This window comes from Crinia signifera, unplaced genomic scaffold (assembly GCF_055691185.1).
Source record: "Crinia signifera unplaced genomic scaffold, ASM5569118v1 HAP2_SCAFFOLD_83, whole genome shotgun sequence".
NCBI classification, from domain to species: domain Eukaryota; kingdom Metazoa; phylum Chordata; class Amphibia; order Anura; family Myobatrachidae; genus Crinia; species Crinia signifera.
The window spans coordinates 391,134-406,070 of record NW_028142741.1 but is presented as its reverse complement, the minus strand read 5'-3'; the positions used below and the strand labels follow the sequence as shown (position 1 = coordinate 406,070).

General features: G+C 45.9%; 1 long non-coding RNA gene across 1 annotated transcript; it reads right to left on the bottom strand.

Annotated features, from left to right (window-relative positions):
- Positions 1-8,593: 8,593 nt before the first annotated feature.
- On the bottom strand, positions 8,594-10,885 carry LOC146056593 (uncharacterized). The gene is made up of 2 exons (XR_014469362.1): positions 10,742-10,885; positions 8,594-9,167 (listed from the first exon to the last, which is right to left on the bottom strand). It is a non-coding gene; the product is annotated as an uncharacterized LOC146056593 (long non-coding RNA).
- Positions 10,886-14,937: the final 4,052 nt, after the last annotated feature.

Sequence of the window (14,937 nt, the reverse complement as noted above, 5' to 3'; positions counted from 1 at the left end):
ACTTTCAACTTATTATATATGCCTGAAAAAGGCAGGGTGCTGGCATAGGAAAAATGCAGGGAGATATATTGGCGGGTGCCCCCCAAAGGTGCTAAGATACTTGCGGGGTGAGGCGGCACTCCAGTGATAAAAAAAAAATACTGAAAGATGAAACTTGGTAGACAACATTTCAGCACCTTTTATGTGGTCACCTAAGTTTACCACACCATATACCCCTTATACAAATCATGCAACACAATAGTTACCCCCTTATACTGTATTTGCCTCTTACACATTATGCCACATGGAATGAGCCAAAATTCACACCGACTGAGCCAAAATTCACACTATGGAACACGGATTGAGTCAAAATTCACACTATGCCACACAGATTAAGGCAGAATTCACATTTTGCCACATGGATTGAGCCAAAATACACACTATACCAAAAAGATTGAGCAATAAAGCACAATATGCTTCATAAACAGGGGCATTGCGCATTAAAAATGTACACCATAATGCCTATTACATGTTTCGCCACACTACGTATTATGCCTAACACCATAATGCCTATTAAAATTATGCTACATAAGTGCTGTTTACCTACATGCTCATTGCCAGGGGTTCCATGCGTGTTGCCCTGTGGGATTACATGCTCATTGCCAAGGGGGGAATACATGCTCGCGGTAACTGGGGGACAGCCGCCGCTGGCAGAAAGGACAGCCATTGACAGCCGGGGGCTGCCCGGCTGTATTCAGAGCACTGCAGGTCCCGGCTATTTTAAATAATACCCCTTTCACACCAGAAAATGCAGGGATTTACCTGGGAATATGGTCCCAGGATCATGCAGGGACATTCCCGGGCTGGCCCCTTTTACATCAGCCTAGTACCTGCATTTTCTGGTGTGAGGGGGAGAGAACACCCCCCCCCCCCCCCTTAAACAACCAGCTATATCTTCAGAACCAACTGACCCATTTACATGTAGGCTTTGAATGATTTTGGTCCTGTGAAACTGAGCTGTTTGGTTACAGAGAAATCTGTCCTCAAACAACATGAACAGCCATGAAATTACATTTCAGAAATGATAAAAATCACTTTACCCGCAATATCTCTAGAATGAACTCATATGGACCAGCCTGGTATCAGATTGAAGGCCCAGCGATTTGGGTTTGACTGAGTTCTACCAGTGATGCCAGGCAGGAAATGGCAGCCATTGGAACCTGGTCCTATGGGGAAAACGTTCCAGCTTTGCTTGGCGGTATCTCCGGTTCCCGAGGGGCTAGTTAATCTGGCCCTGCACTGCCTCATTCCCGGCATTCAGGGGAAACAAAGGATGGTGCCCTCCTCTTCCTAGTGACCCCGACCTCTGGTGTCTTTCCTTCTCTTTTTGATTGGACATTCGGTAATCACCTATACCCCTTTCACACTGCAACTAAATCCCAGGTAGGGATGCCAATCCCGGGGCATTTTTTCAATCCCGGGATCCGGGATTGAAAAATGCTCAATCCCGGGATTCCCGGGATCCCGGGATTGGCATCCTTAGTTTGCTGGCATGTGCCCTATACCCACTCCCACACCGGCCGACCCGCAGATTTACTTACATTGGCAGGCGGGCGGCCGGGAGTGGTGTGGGTTCTGAGGTGCACGGTGCCGTCGGGCTCGTGCACCTCCTCATATCATCACTGCAGCCGGGAGGAAGGCGCGGGCGCGCCGGCGTCGGTGAAGGGGCGGGCTGGCCGGCGCAGGAGAAGAGGTGGGGGCGGGCGGCCAGGAGGAGCGACGCTGTGGGCGGTGTGCGTGGCCTGCACAGCGTGACCGTCACGCTGCGCAGGCCGCACGCAGGGGTCTAGAACAGTCGGGCAGCGTCTGAGCGAGTGTTCAGACGCTGCCCGGTATTAGACTGCGCATGCGCAGTCTAATACCGAAATCCCGGGATTGGATACTCCAATCCCGGGATTGAAATCCCGGACTTTTTAGGGCCAAATCCCGGGATCCCGCCGATCCCGATCCCGGGATTGGCCACCCTAATCCCAGGTTGTTGCCGGGTTGACGGGTCAAGGTGCAGTGTGATAACATCAAACTGAATAACCCGGGTCGACCAATTTGACAATTTGACCCTGGTCATCAGAAGGCAGAGGCGTAACTATATATATATATATATATATATATATATATATATATATATGCGTAGGCCCCATAGCAAAAGTTTGTAAGGGCCCCCTATTTAGCAACTGATGGTAATAAATGTATGTTAAACATTACTTAGACAGTAAAGATGGGCCCCTCTCAGCTCTGGGCCCCATAGCAGCTGCACCCCCTGCACCTATGGCAGTTATGCCCTTGTCAGAAGGGTTAAACCCGGGTTACCTTGTATATAATGGGCGACCTGGGTTTAGTGTGAAAGGGTTCAATGTCTATATGTGATGGTCTGCTATACATACAGTTTTTACTTTATTTTTATGAGCTTAAATCTCCACGTGGCATGGTTAATTAAACCCATGTGTCTCTCTCATAGTGGCTTAATGCCATTTTCCCACCTGAGCAAGTTGTGGGAAATTCCACTATCCGCACCAGCTTATTGCACAACAATGAGGATTCTTACACCATCTACCAACTATCTGCAATCTTTGCGAGGACATCTTGCTAAGCAGCACAAAATGGATTACGGTGGTGATTCTGGTTTGTTTGCAAAAGCAAACTCCTTCTTTAATGCACAAACCCATGCTGCACTGCAGGTGGGGCAGATGTAACATGTGTAGAGAGAGTTATATTTGGGTGGGGTGTGTTCAAACAGAAATCTAAATAGCATTGTAATGGTGTGTACACAGGGGCGATTATTGCAAATATCGCTGGCAATATGGTCGCCGAGCGACCATATTGCCAGCGATGGGAGTGTGCACCGGCGATAAATCGCCAAGTGCGCGCTCCTGTTTTCAGCCCCTGAATGGTCGCTGCTCGTGGGAGCATGCTCCTCCGACCAGCGACTTCGCCTGCCTTTTCTCCCGACGTGTGACATTTTCGTCTGCGACCATGTCTGGTCGCAGATGAAAACGGGACACTGAGCAATATGATTGCTGAGCAATATATTGCCAGCGATCATATTGCCCCGTGTGTACGCACCATAAGAATAAAGCAGCCAGTATTTACTCTGCACTGAAACAAAATAACTCCCCCAAATGTAACTCTCTCTGCATATGTTACATCTGCCCCACCTGCAGAAGGAGTTTGCTTTTGCAAACCAACCAGAATCACCCCCTATATACACTAATTGTGTAACGTTGTCCTCCTGCTGGGGATTTTACCAGAAATTATTTGTGATAGCACGGATGCACTTTCTTCCACACCAAAGCACTGTTTGTGGTTGATCCCCTAGCGATGGAAGTTGCTTGGTGTTTGAGCAGCACTGCTATACAATCACATCTGTGTTATTGATGTCCCTTTGGGGGTTATTTTGGTTCACTCTTTCTGACAAATTCCTTCTTAGATGGACAAAACCATGTGCACTGCAGGTGGGGCAGATGTAACTTGTGCAGAGAGAATTAGATTTGGGTGGGGTTTTACTTCAAAGTGAGATCTATATTGCAGTGTAAAAATAAAGCAGTCAGTATTTTCCCTGCACAGAAACAAAATAACTCACCCAAATCTAATTCTCTCTGCACATTTTACATCTGCCCCCCCCCCCCCCCCTGCAGTTCACATGGTTTTGTCCATCTAAGAAGAAATTTTGTCAGAAAGAGTGAACCAAAATAACCCCCTTTGTTTGAATACCAAAGGAGTTGAGAACCATTTAAGATTAACCTATGTGAATTTCTGTATGGCTTTCCAAATACGAGATGAATGTCATTTTATGAATACTTATTAGCTTTCTGTTTTATCTAGCTGCATGGTTATATTTTATATTTGTCAGTGGACCTGAAGCGATGTTCGCTTTGGTTTATTGTTTACATCCATGCGATGTAATCAATAATCATATTGCAAATTCGGCCGATATTATCACAGTACATGGGTACATGGGCCCCTTAAACCCCATATACACTAAACAACCTTTTAAAAGATATTACTCAGAAGAATAAAATATCTAGTGTGTACACTCAGTATAATTAACCATGCGCACTTCCCACGCATCGTTAACATTAATCACCCAGCTCGTCGTCAGAACGTGCAGGTAAATTTTGGCCATGAAGCTAACAACCTGCATGTTCAACGTCCGCGTGTGATGTCACGAAATGATATCGGTAACTAGTTAACTATGGGGCAGATGTATTAAGCCCGGAGAACAGATATACTGGAGATAAACTGGAGATTATGCAACGGCCAATCATCTCCCAACTGTCATTTTCAAACACAGTTAATTGGCTGGTGCTTTATCTCCTTTCACTCTATCTCCAGTTTATCTCTTCTCCAGACTTAATACATCGGGTGTGGTACAGGGGTCCGACAGTCGGGATCCCGACAGTCATTAGCCCAATGTCGGGATCCCGACTGGCCGTACCCAGACAGCATGGCAAGCGCAACAAAGCCCCTTGCAGGCTCGCTGCGGGCACGGTGGCTCGCGTGGACCCCCATGAGGGAAAATTGCCGACGGCCGTCGGGAACCCGGCTGTCGGTGTTTTGACAGTTGGGATCCCGACGTCGGATAAAAAATGCCTGTCGGGGACCCTGTCCGGCACCCGATCCATCTGCCCCTATATCGGCTGTGTCCCTAGTGGTCTAGATGCTGTAGTCCTTGTTATTGAGGGCTCAGGAACAAATGCGGGGCACTCTCCAAGGTCCTGAATCAGGCCTGTATTGTTTATACCAGCAAATGAGTCAGTACCGTGGTGCATCCCATTAGCATATGGGAGCGTCCAGCGTTTCATGGGCATTCTCATGCTAATGGGCCGATCACGTGGGGGCGGGCAGCTAATATCACCAGATGTCAGCAGCCCGCCCACTGCCTTCTGAACATGCACGCATATGTAAGGTTGTTCAGAGCAACCTTAGATATGCGTGCATGTTCCACCTCATTCGATGGTCACTGACCATCGAATGATTTGGGTATTACCTCACAGGCTGCAAATGGATGTTTATGTAAAACATCCATTCAAAGCCAGTGCGAACTAATGTGCCTTGCAAATGGTGGGCCAGCATACCACCATTCTCAAGGCAGGGTTTAGTTGACTAACAAGGGTGCGAATTTGCATCTGATGGAATCAACCAGAATACCCCCTATGTGTGGTGACATGATCGTTGGTGTGTGCTCAACCAGGGCTGTATCAGGGAAGAGCCCAGCACTGGCTGGGCCAAGGTACAAGGGAGCTGCACTGTGGGTAATGGTCCTGGCAGCAGCCTGCAGCGCAGCCTCTAAAGTTTTTGGCAACTGGAGCTCATGCTCCACCAGTATCGCCCCTTGCCACTCCCCTGCATGCTGTGCTGGATATAAGGCTACATGGGCCTGTAGTGATTACTATATGCCACAATGTCTCCTTGAATAATAATAGAAAAATGTTGTGAAGAAAGTAGAAATACAATTTTGTACACTTTTGACTTATTAACAACCATGTGACCAGCTGGATGTGTGTCATCATCATACTATCATGATGGGCCTATTGTCTTGTGGGGGACTGGAGGTGTAGCTCTATCCAGTCACATTACCAAGTATCGGTACTCTTCCTCTGGACTGAATGAGGGAAGGGTTGTAGCCTGCGATCTTGTACAATTGTGGAGAAAACACATAAATGCCATGCAGCAGGGCATCGGCTGTGACCGCTTCAGAGGAGCCTGCCACCAGAAATTGGGGAACCTGGGATAGACAATTTAGGCAGGGTCCCCGCCACCATCTTATTGCAGTTGGAGCAACAAATGTCAGCCAGGCAGAGACAGCATTGGTGGCATTTTACATATGGAACCAGTCGTGAGCCAAGAGGAGGCCGCAGACCAATAGCCATTCAAGAGCGGCCATTGTGGCTGCTGGTCTGGAAGTTCTGGCAGTACAGTAGCCCCTGAGGGCCTGCCATTACCTGTTGGAAACTAACCTTCCAGCAGCTGCCAGGCTCTGCCCACCTCTTATCTAATGTCTAGGGCACATTTGTAGATATATTTTTAATGACCAAATTATGTACACTATAGATATTTAACCGTATTCATTTTATTGACAAATATGAAAAATGTACATAAAATTATACTAAATAAAGATTAAATAGCTTTAATATAATTCATTCCCCCCCAACTGTCTCGCTTATCGCAGGACCGTCCAGCATCTATTTAGAGAGGCAGAGGGGCTGGGGGCATGACCAGCATGACAGTGCTGGCCATGCACTCGTAGTGATGTAAAATGTGGATCCCCCTATGGCATAGGCCCACACCCATTTTCCTGAGCCGTGTGATTTCTACATTGAAGATGTTTGGAGGTATGCTTGGTTTAATTAAACAAATATCAGCATATTTGGAAAAATACTAGCCCATTAAGTTTTTGTTTTTAAAGTGATTTTTTGGAGATTATAGTATTGCCTTGTAATAATCAGGGGGGGGGGGGGGAGTAATGGTTGGCGTAATGGGCGGTGGGGGGGGAATACAATCATGGAACCATGACAGCTGAAGCCTCAAAAAGTATGGTGGTCACTACCATAAAAGTATAATACATTCAGCCTTTATGCGCATGCACGCCATCGGTCCAGTACGCTATTTGTGTACTGAACTGGTGTTCCATCTGATGTCTGTTGCAGACCAGACCATCATGCTCTCATCTTTCAATGGGATGCCAACAGTCAGAAGACCGATGCCAGAATTCCAACATCAATTAGGATGCCGGCATTTCAATCCCGTCTGCCCACATTCTGAGAGTATGTGGGCAGTTTAGTGTGCAGCCAGGAGGACGGGGTGTGTTTGGGCACTTACAGCTATGATTTGTCAACCAGCTAGCACCCTGTAGTCCAGCGCATCAGATGTATGGCAATGTGAATGCATTGTGATAAATTGCATGTGACAATAGCACATCAACTACAAAATTGCATTAAAGAACTTCCAAGAAGCTGCCGGGGGAGTTCAAGGGAAATCACATGCGACTTGAGCCGTAGATATGTTACACAAGTATATGGGGCCTTTATAGAAGGGAGGGGTCAGGTCCCCATACTATAGGATTATTGACATGCAATTTGGGCTCTTTGCATGCGATTACAGCGATCAAACGCATGAAAAGCATCCAAATTGAATGTGATTGACAGCAGTCGTCCCTGCTGCAGAAGCAATCTGTGGGATCGTATGCGATAAATCCCATGCAAAAGGACCGCACCGGCAGGCAAAAGGACCGCACTGCATGAGACAGAGACAGCTTACACAGAGCTGGCCATGCTCCTGTAGTGACGGTATCCCTGTAAGGCCGTGCCCCCTGTGACATAGGGCACACCCCTTTTTCAGCCATGCGAGCATCCAGACTTCTAAAATCAAAATGTTGGGAGGTATGCTTTCACTAGAAATTTTTCATAATAAAAAAAAAAAGGGCTTTCTTGAAAATGGTTTTCTACTTTATAAACTATACAGCCTATAATAAAAACAGTATATTCTTAAATTACTGTAGATACGTTTATATTTTCTTGTTCTAATGCTACCTTAGTGAATTTGGCCCAATTTTGATTACAAAGCATTGCTAGGCATTAGCGGCACCTAGTGGTCACCTGCAGACTTGTTTCTACACTAAAGGGAAAGCCTTGTTCTTATTCCTTACTAGTGAGCCGCCCTTCTGCTTTGCACAGGTACATTATTTCTAGTAACAGTGATGTTTTTACATAAAAAAAAAAAATTAGTGCCTTATAATATATTTCTTTAAATCGACCACATTTGTAATTTTTCCTCTGGACATGAATACAAAAAGATATATATATATATTTTTATGTAACACGCGAAAGGGCCACAAGAAGTTGTCCTGGGAAGAACATTTCCCACTTAGATCAACTCCAGCTACATTAGGTGTTTGATCTTGTGCTTTATTTATGGTCATGGCAAAGCAAACGTATCAGGAACTGGACTTGTTTAAAATTAAACGGTAAATTTGGGGGAATCATTGGTAGTCTGGGTATTAGAACATTTCTCCAGTTCCATAGTCAGTTAGATTACCCTCGATGAGATTTTTCATATGCAATTGTGTCTCATTGCATGCCCCCCTCTCCCAATCACACAGACCCTGCCCCAACCACTGCACTCTCTGCCCCCCATCACACACTCCCTGCTACCCATTAAACACCCCCTACCTCAGCCACCCCACCCCACGCCCATGGTAACATGATTCCACAGCCATGTTAATATTGCAAAGTGGGCAGTATGGATGGGTGTAATGGTTAGCATTACTGCCTCACAGCACTGAGGTCATGGGTTCAATTCCAACCATGGCTCTAACTGTGCGGTGTTTGTATATTCTCCCGCACCTGTGTGGGTTTCTTCTGGGTACTCCTGCCACAATCCCTTAACCCTAGAATGTCTGTATGTGTGTGTACATGTGGTAGGGAATATAGATTGTAAGCTCCACTGGGGCAGGGACTGATGTGATTGTTCAAATATTCTCTGTAAAAGCGCTGCCGAATATGTGTGCGCTATATAAGAAACTGTAAATAAAATTGTTAAAAAAAAAATAAAATGCACCTTTGTTATCTGATGTATTTCCATAGTTTATTTGTTTCCATTGGTGTTATGTATCACATGACGTTCCTTATGCATTTCCACCCACACCAAATGAACACTTGTTATGTTCAATGAGAAGAACAAAATGAATCAAAAAGCAGAAGCATCCGATAATCAGAAAACTAATTTTATCCTACAAACCGCATAAACAGAATTAGGTCAAAATCACAGTTCCAGAAAATCTGGCTGGCCTTCCACGTCTTCTAGAATAATCTAGTGATAGATTTCTGGGTACATTCCTGGCATCAATGCCTCAATAGCCTTACAACTCCTAGTGTAACCCGGTAGCAATGCTTTAAGACGTGGACGGAAGGTTTGGTGGTTCCCCGTAAGATTCTAACTTTCTTAAGGCTGCATACGAAGGGCACCGTCCAGACGAATGACTTCTGCATTCAACATGGGGTTTTCTACAATGGTTTGTACCAGGTAGGCATACTCTTCAGGGTGGCCCAGTCGGCTGGGGAAAGGTACTTGCTTGGCCAGGAATTCTCTTGCCTTCTCAGGGAGACCAAGGAGGAGAGGGGTTGCGAACAAGCCTGGAAAGACAGAATATTCAGTGACATTTTGCAGTGTTCCGGAGCACAGAAAAATCTTACACAAAAAAAAAAAAAAGTGTTTTCCAATATTGGTCCCCAAGGCTCACTAGCTGTCTAGGTTTTTGCAATATTCATACTTGAGAACAGATGTTTAAATATAAAAATTGAAGGTACTAAATAAGCCAACGGTGTTCAAGCAAAGTGCATACACACCAAGCGATTTCCCCCTGCCCAGTGATTTCTCCAGGGCGTGGACAGCTTTCCATAGTCGGACGCTATTGAAAGATGTCCACCCTGTCTCATCTGCTGGTAATACCATGAGTAATAGATGAGTGGCGCGGCTGGCGATGATGCCAGAGCGCGCATCACCACTCTCCCGTACACACTAGGCCGCTTTGGAGCGGAAAGCAGCTGGTACAACAAACTGAGCTGCTTTAAACTCAAAATCACCCAGTGTGTATGGGGCTTTAGCGGGGGGGACCAGACTCCATAACGCCTCACAAGAAAAAAAGGGTCATTATTAATAATTTAAACCTTTCCTAGAGTAAGAACAGCACAACGAAAAAAGTCACTCATATCTAGTATTGACTAAGGAGGAAGTGTACAACAGGGAGACAGCACACGGCACCAAGGTAAACTTGCAATGCTGCTCGCAGTGAAAACTCAGTCACGGAGATAGCGGGGAGTGTCTGCAAAAAGAAGGCGATCTTATATGCATACAAAAAATGGCGACATCACAACTCCCATGTATATTCTTGAACAGCCATGAAGGCACAATGGGACCACTCGCACTCAGTTGCCGAGCATGTTGTGATGGCTTTGGTGGACGTTTGTTCGCTTGTAGGCGGCTGCCTCACAGTTTGCTGCTGCTTTGTTAGCACTGCAAACACATCTGTATCAGGCTTCCTCAGCTGTAACAGTCTCACAGAGAGCATCAGTCACAGACACAACATAGGCAGCCATTTTGTGTGGTAATGCATTCTATTTCACAAAAACTCTAATCAGAATTTATAGTTTGTAGTGAATTTCCTGGCTGCAATTGCATAAAGAGTTGCTTAAGAAATAAAATGGCTGCTGACACTTTATGTAAACTACTTATATCTGTATAATTGGGACCCTCTTTCTTTACTACAGGTGTCCCATATGACTAAGTTGAGGGGGGGGGGGGATCACAAGGATGCCTGGCAAACGTAACTTTATTGCCAGCAATAAATGACCTCAATGAAGAATCCCCCAACTACTATCCATGTAGGGCTGGTCATAGATGTATGACTAGGCATCATTCCCAAGAACATTAGTGCTGGACACAAAATGGCTGCCTTCACTATGTGTAGGCATCAGGTAGTATAAACAAATGGTTCCCTAGTGCAAGGATGGGGAACCTTTGGCTCCCAGTTGTTGCTGAAGTAAACATCCCAGCATGTTCTGCTACAGTTTTGCTTTTTGACAATGCTCAATAGTTGCACGGCATTCTTGTATGTGTAGTTTAACAACAGTTGAAGGCCAATGGTTCCCCTTCCCTGCCCTAGCAGGTCACATTTATGCAAGTAAAACAGATATAAAAAGGAAAGTACCAGGAGCGATTGTCACGACTCTGATGCCAAGTGGAGCCAGATCTCGAGCGATAGGGAGCGTCATTCCTACAATTCCCCCTTTGGAGGCAGAGTAGGCCGCCTGTCCAACCTGCAACAGTACACAATGTGACCAATACAGCAAAGCTCATGTGACACATTACACATAACCAGAAGTAGGCAATTTCATATACATATAAAATAAACCATGCTGGGAAATCACACTACGCCAGAGAGGAGCACGGTGCCGTTGGACCTCAGGATCTCCACCTGCTTCCTTGTGCAATCACCAGTTACACATTTATCTTACATCACATGTCTTCAACCTGTGGCCCTCCAGATGTTGTAGAACTACATGTCCCAGCATGCACTGACAGTTTTGGTATGCTCTCATAGGAAAAAAATGTGGCAATGCATGTTGGAACATGTAGTTTCACAACATCTGGGGGGCCACAGGTTGAAGACCCATGTCTTACATGTTCTTAGCTGAACACAAGAATTAGAGGGGGAGAGGGACAGATTACTGTGCTACCCAGAACTTAACAATTGTGTAGGAACAAAAACAGCAGCATGGACGATGTAATGGTTAGTATTACTGCCTCACAGCACTGGGGGTTGGTTCCCACGTTACATCTGCCCCACCTACAGTGCAGCATGGTTTTGTCCATTTGAGAAAAAAAAAAAAAGTGCTTTGTTTGCTAAAGAGTCCAAAGGAGAAAACACAATACACACAGGGCCCAATTCCAGCTTGAATACATGGTCAATGTCCACAAGACTGAGCAATTAATGGTAGACTGTACATGCGCCGCGGTAGAGTTGCGATGCCGCTCTCGCTGAGAATTTCAGCGCAGTTATTGACAGGAAGGTATTGTTTAAGGTAGGAAACAGGGAATGTCTGCAAGCAGAAATGCGTATCAATCCAGTTTCCATAATCAGATGAGATCATGTACATAGAGAAACAAGCCTCTAGTGTCTCTATTGGCGCGTCCACTCTTCATGATCAGACACTCATTTCGGAAGTCTATGGGGCTGATTCAAAGTTGATCGCTGTTGTGCGAATTTGCAATCCGTTTGATCATGGAATGACATTCATGTGCACAAATCGTAGTGTGCATGCGCGAGCCCAAATAGCAAACTGGATTGACAGGAAGCTGGCGTTTGGGGGGTGGTAACCAAACTTTTTTTTTTTTTAACTGAGTGTCCAAAAAGAAAAATGCAGGCCTGCCCAGGCGTTTTAAGGGAGGATGTGTGACGCCAGTGCGTGCTTCGGTCTGCCTGTCGCAGAACTGTAGAAGGGTCAGACTTACTCACATGTACACAGACTGGAACTCACAGATTTGCGCAGGTTTTCTGTCTGTCTCGGCGGCGGCTATCTAGTTGCAGTCATCTGCAACTTTGCAGATGAGCAACCAGGTCTGAATTAGGCCCTATGCTTTTGCGTCAAGGCTGAGTATATGTATGCAGTTGCCATGGCGCTGGTGGATGTGATGTGAGCGTTTGCCTCACTTCACTTGACATGATTAGCAAGTCCAAAGTCCACAAAAAATAAATACATTTGCAGCTGTGTAATGTGCACACAAATCACTATCACAATCTGCACAAGGAATAGTGTGCAGATGTAAAGGTTAAAGAGTCCGCATCTGTGTACGGGATACAGCCGCTAGGTTGACACTATGAAGGTCAACATACATTAGGTCGTCCACTAACGGTTGACAGGTCTTAGGTCTACACAAGCATTAGGTCGACAATGGGAGAGTCGACATGCGTTTTTCACATGGTTTTTATTTTTAGCCGACCTGACCATCCACTAGGGCGTGGAAGGCGAATACGATAGGATCCGAAGCACAGCGAGCCATGCGAAGGGACGCGGTACACTGATATGGGGTTCATGTCGACATTCAGAACAAAACAAAAAAACGTGAAAAACTCATGTCGACTTAATGTATCAGTTGTATTGACTTTCCGACCCACGTCTACCTATTTCATGTGTTGCTCTTAAGTGGTCAAAACCTAAATATATGTCGACCCTATGACCCATACCCCTATGTACACAACCGAAAGCGATTACAAGCAACTGGAATCATAAGCATCGGTATCTCTCCTGATATAAGGATGAATGGGCATCACTGGTTGGTAGTGAGGTGTCTGCACATAGTATAAGTGTCCCGTGACCATGTATACAAAGCTGCAGCCTGTTTAGAGGTTTCAGAAGGATCTCCCACATGAAGGAATGGGTTGGGGCAGATGCGAATTTGCAATCAGGTCTGAATAACCCCCATAGTTGCTAAATGTCCATTATAGCATACTTGCCTACCCTCCTGGAATGGCCGGGAGGGTCCCGCAAAATGGGTCTCCCTCCCGGCCCCCCGGGAAGGTAGGCAAGTCTCCCGCATTATAGCCACAGCTCCTGTCCCCCCCCCCCCCCCCCCTTCCCCGTGGTATAAATTTCTGAATTTCATGGGTCCGCGGGGAGGGGGGCGGGGCAAAAATGCATCAAATCGCGTAATTTCGCATTATTTTAGCCCAATCCACGGACCCATGAATTAATGCGGCTGTCGGTTGTGGGGGCGGGGCTTGGTGACATCAGCCTCGCCCGCCCCCAAAACGTAGCCTCGTCCAGCCCCCTTTTCACTCCTCTCCAGCTTCTCCCAGAGAGGAGTTTTAAAAAGTTGGCAGGTATGCATTATAGTTAGTGTCAGTCCCAGCTTGTACAGATTTATATGTGTGTATATATATATATATATATATATATATGTGTATATGACATTACATGTATGTATATCTATGTATAATAAAGCCATGTTTACTAGGATAGATGTGGGGAGAGAGGCCCCAACCTGTATCCTGTCTATAAAACCCATTCGGTATCTACAGTATTTTCGCCAGTTTCGGGGACGAGCCCAACAGCAGTGATCTGAAGCTTCCCCCAATATTGCCACCTGCCGAAGGGACAGCGGGACAGTCTCCAAATATCCAGACTGTCCCGCTGTAATCGGGACAGTTGGGAGGTGCGCACCTTTAATAAAACTCCTATCAAAGTAAATAAACACCAGAGTATGTGACGTTTCTATAAGCGTCTGAATTGCATCATTGCTTCTTAGCCAGTGCTAATATTTTAAGAAATATAATAGATCTGTGCTCAGATTTAACTTCCTTTAACTAGAAGGCAGACATTTTGTAGGCGGAGTTAGTACTAATGAGACTGAATCCAATGAAGTCACTGAATGCCAGTGATACAACTGTTTTTACCTGTGAATTGATAGGCTGCAATTACATGAATGTGGTTTCATCCAACAAATTTGTAGCCTCCTCTGAAGGGAAATTTATAAAACCATCTCAAGGTGACAAGTGGAGGTATTGCTTATAGCATCCATTCAGACCGTCATTAGGTCGACACCATTAGGTCGACATGCATTTAGGTTGACATGTGTCTAGGTCGACATGAGTTAGGTAGACAGGTCTTAGGTCTACACAAGCATTAGGTCGACAATGGGAGAGTCGACATGCGTTTTTCACATGGTTTTTATTTTTAGCCGACCTGACCATCCACTAGGGCGTGGAAGGCGAATACGATAGGATCCGAAGCACAGCGAGCCATGCGAAGGGACGCGGTACACTGATATGGGGTTCATGTCGTCATTCAGAACAAAACAAAAAAACGTGAAAAACTCATGTCGACTTAATGTATCAGTTGTATTGACTTTCCGACCCACGTCTACCTATTTCATGTGTTGCTCTTAAGTGGTCAAAACCTAAATATATGTCGACCCTATGACCCATACCCCTATGTACACAACCGAAAGCGATTACAAGCAACTGGAATCATAAGCATCGGTATCTCTCCTGATATAAGGATGAATGGGCATCACTGGTTGGTAGTGAGGTGTCTGCACATAGTATAAGTGTCCCGTGACCATGTATACAAAGCTGCAGCCTGTTTAGAGGTTTCAGAAGGATCTCCCACATGAAGGAATGGGTTGGGGCAGATGCGAATTTGCAATCAGGTCTGAATAACCCCCATAGTTGCTAAATGTCCATTATAGCATACTTGCCTACCCTCCTGGAATGGCCGGGAGGGTCCCGCAAAATGGGTCTCCCTCCCGGCCCCCCGGGAAGGTAGGCAAGTCTCCCGCATTATAGCCACAGCTCCTGTCCCCCCCCCCCCCCCCCTCCCCGTGGTATAAATTTCTGAATTTCAT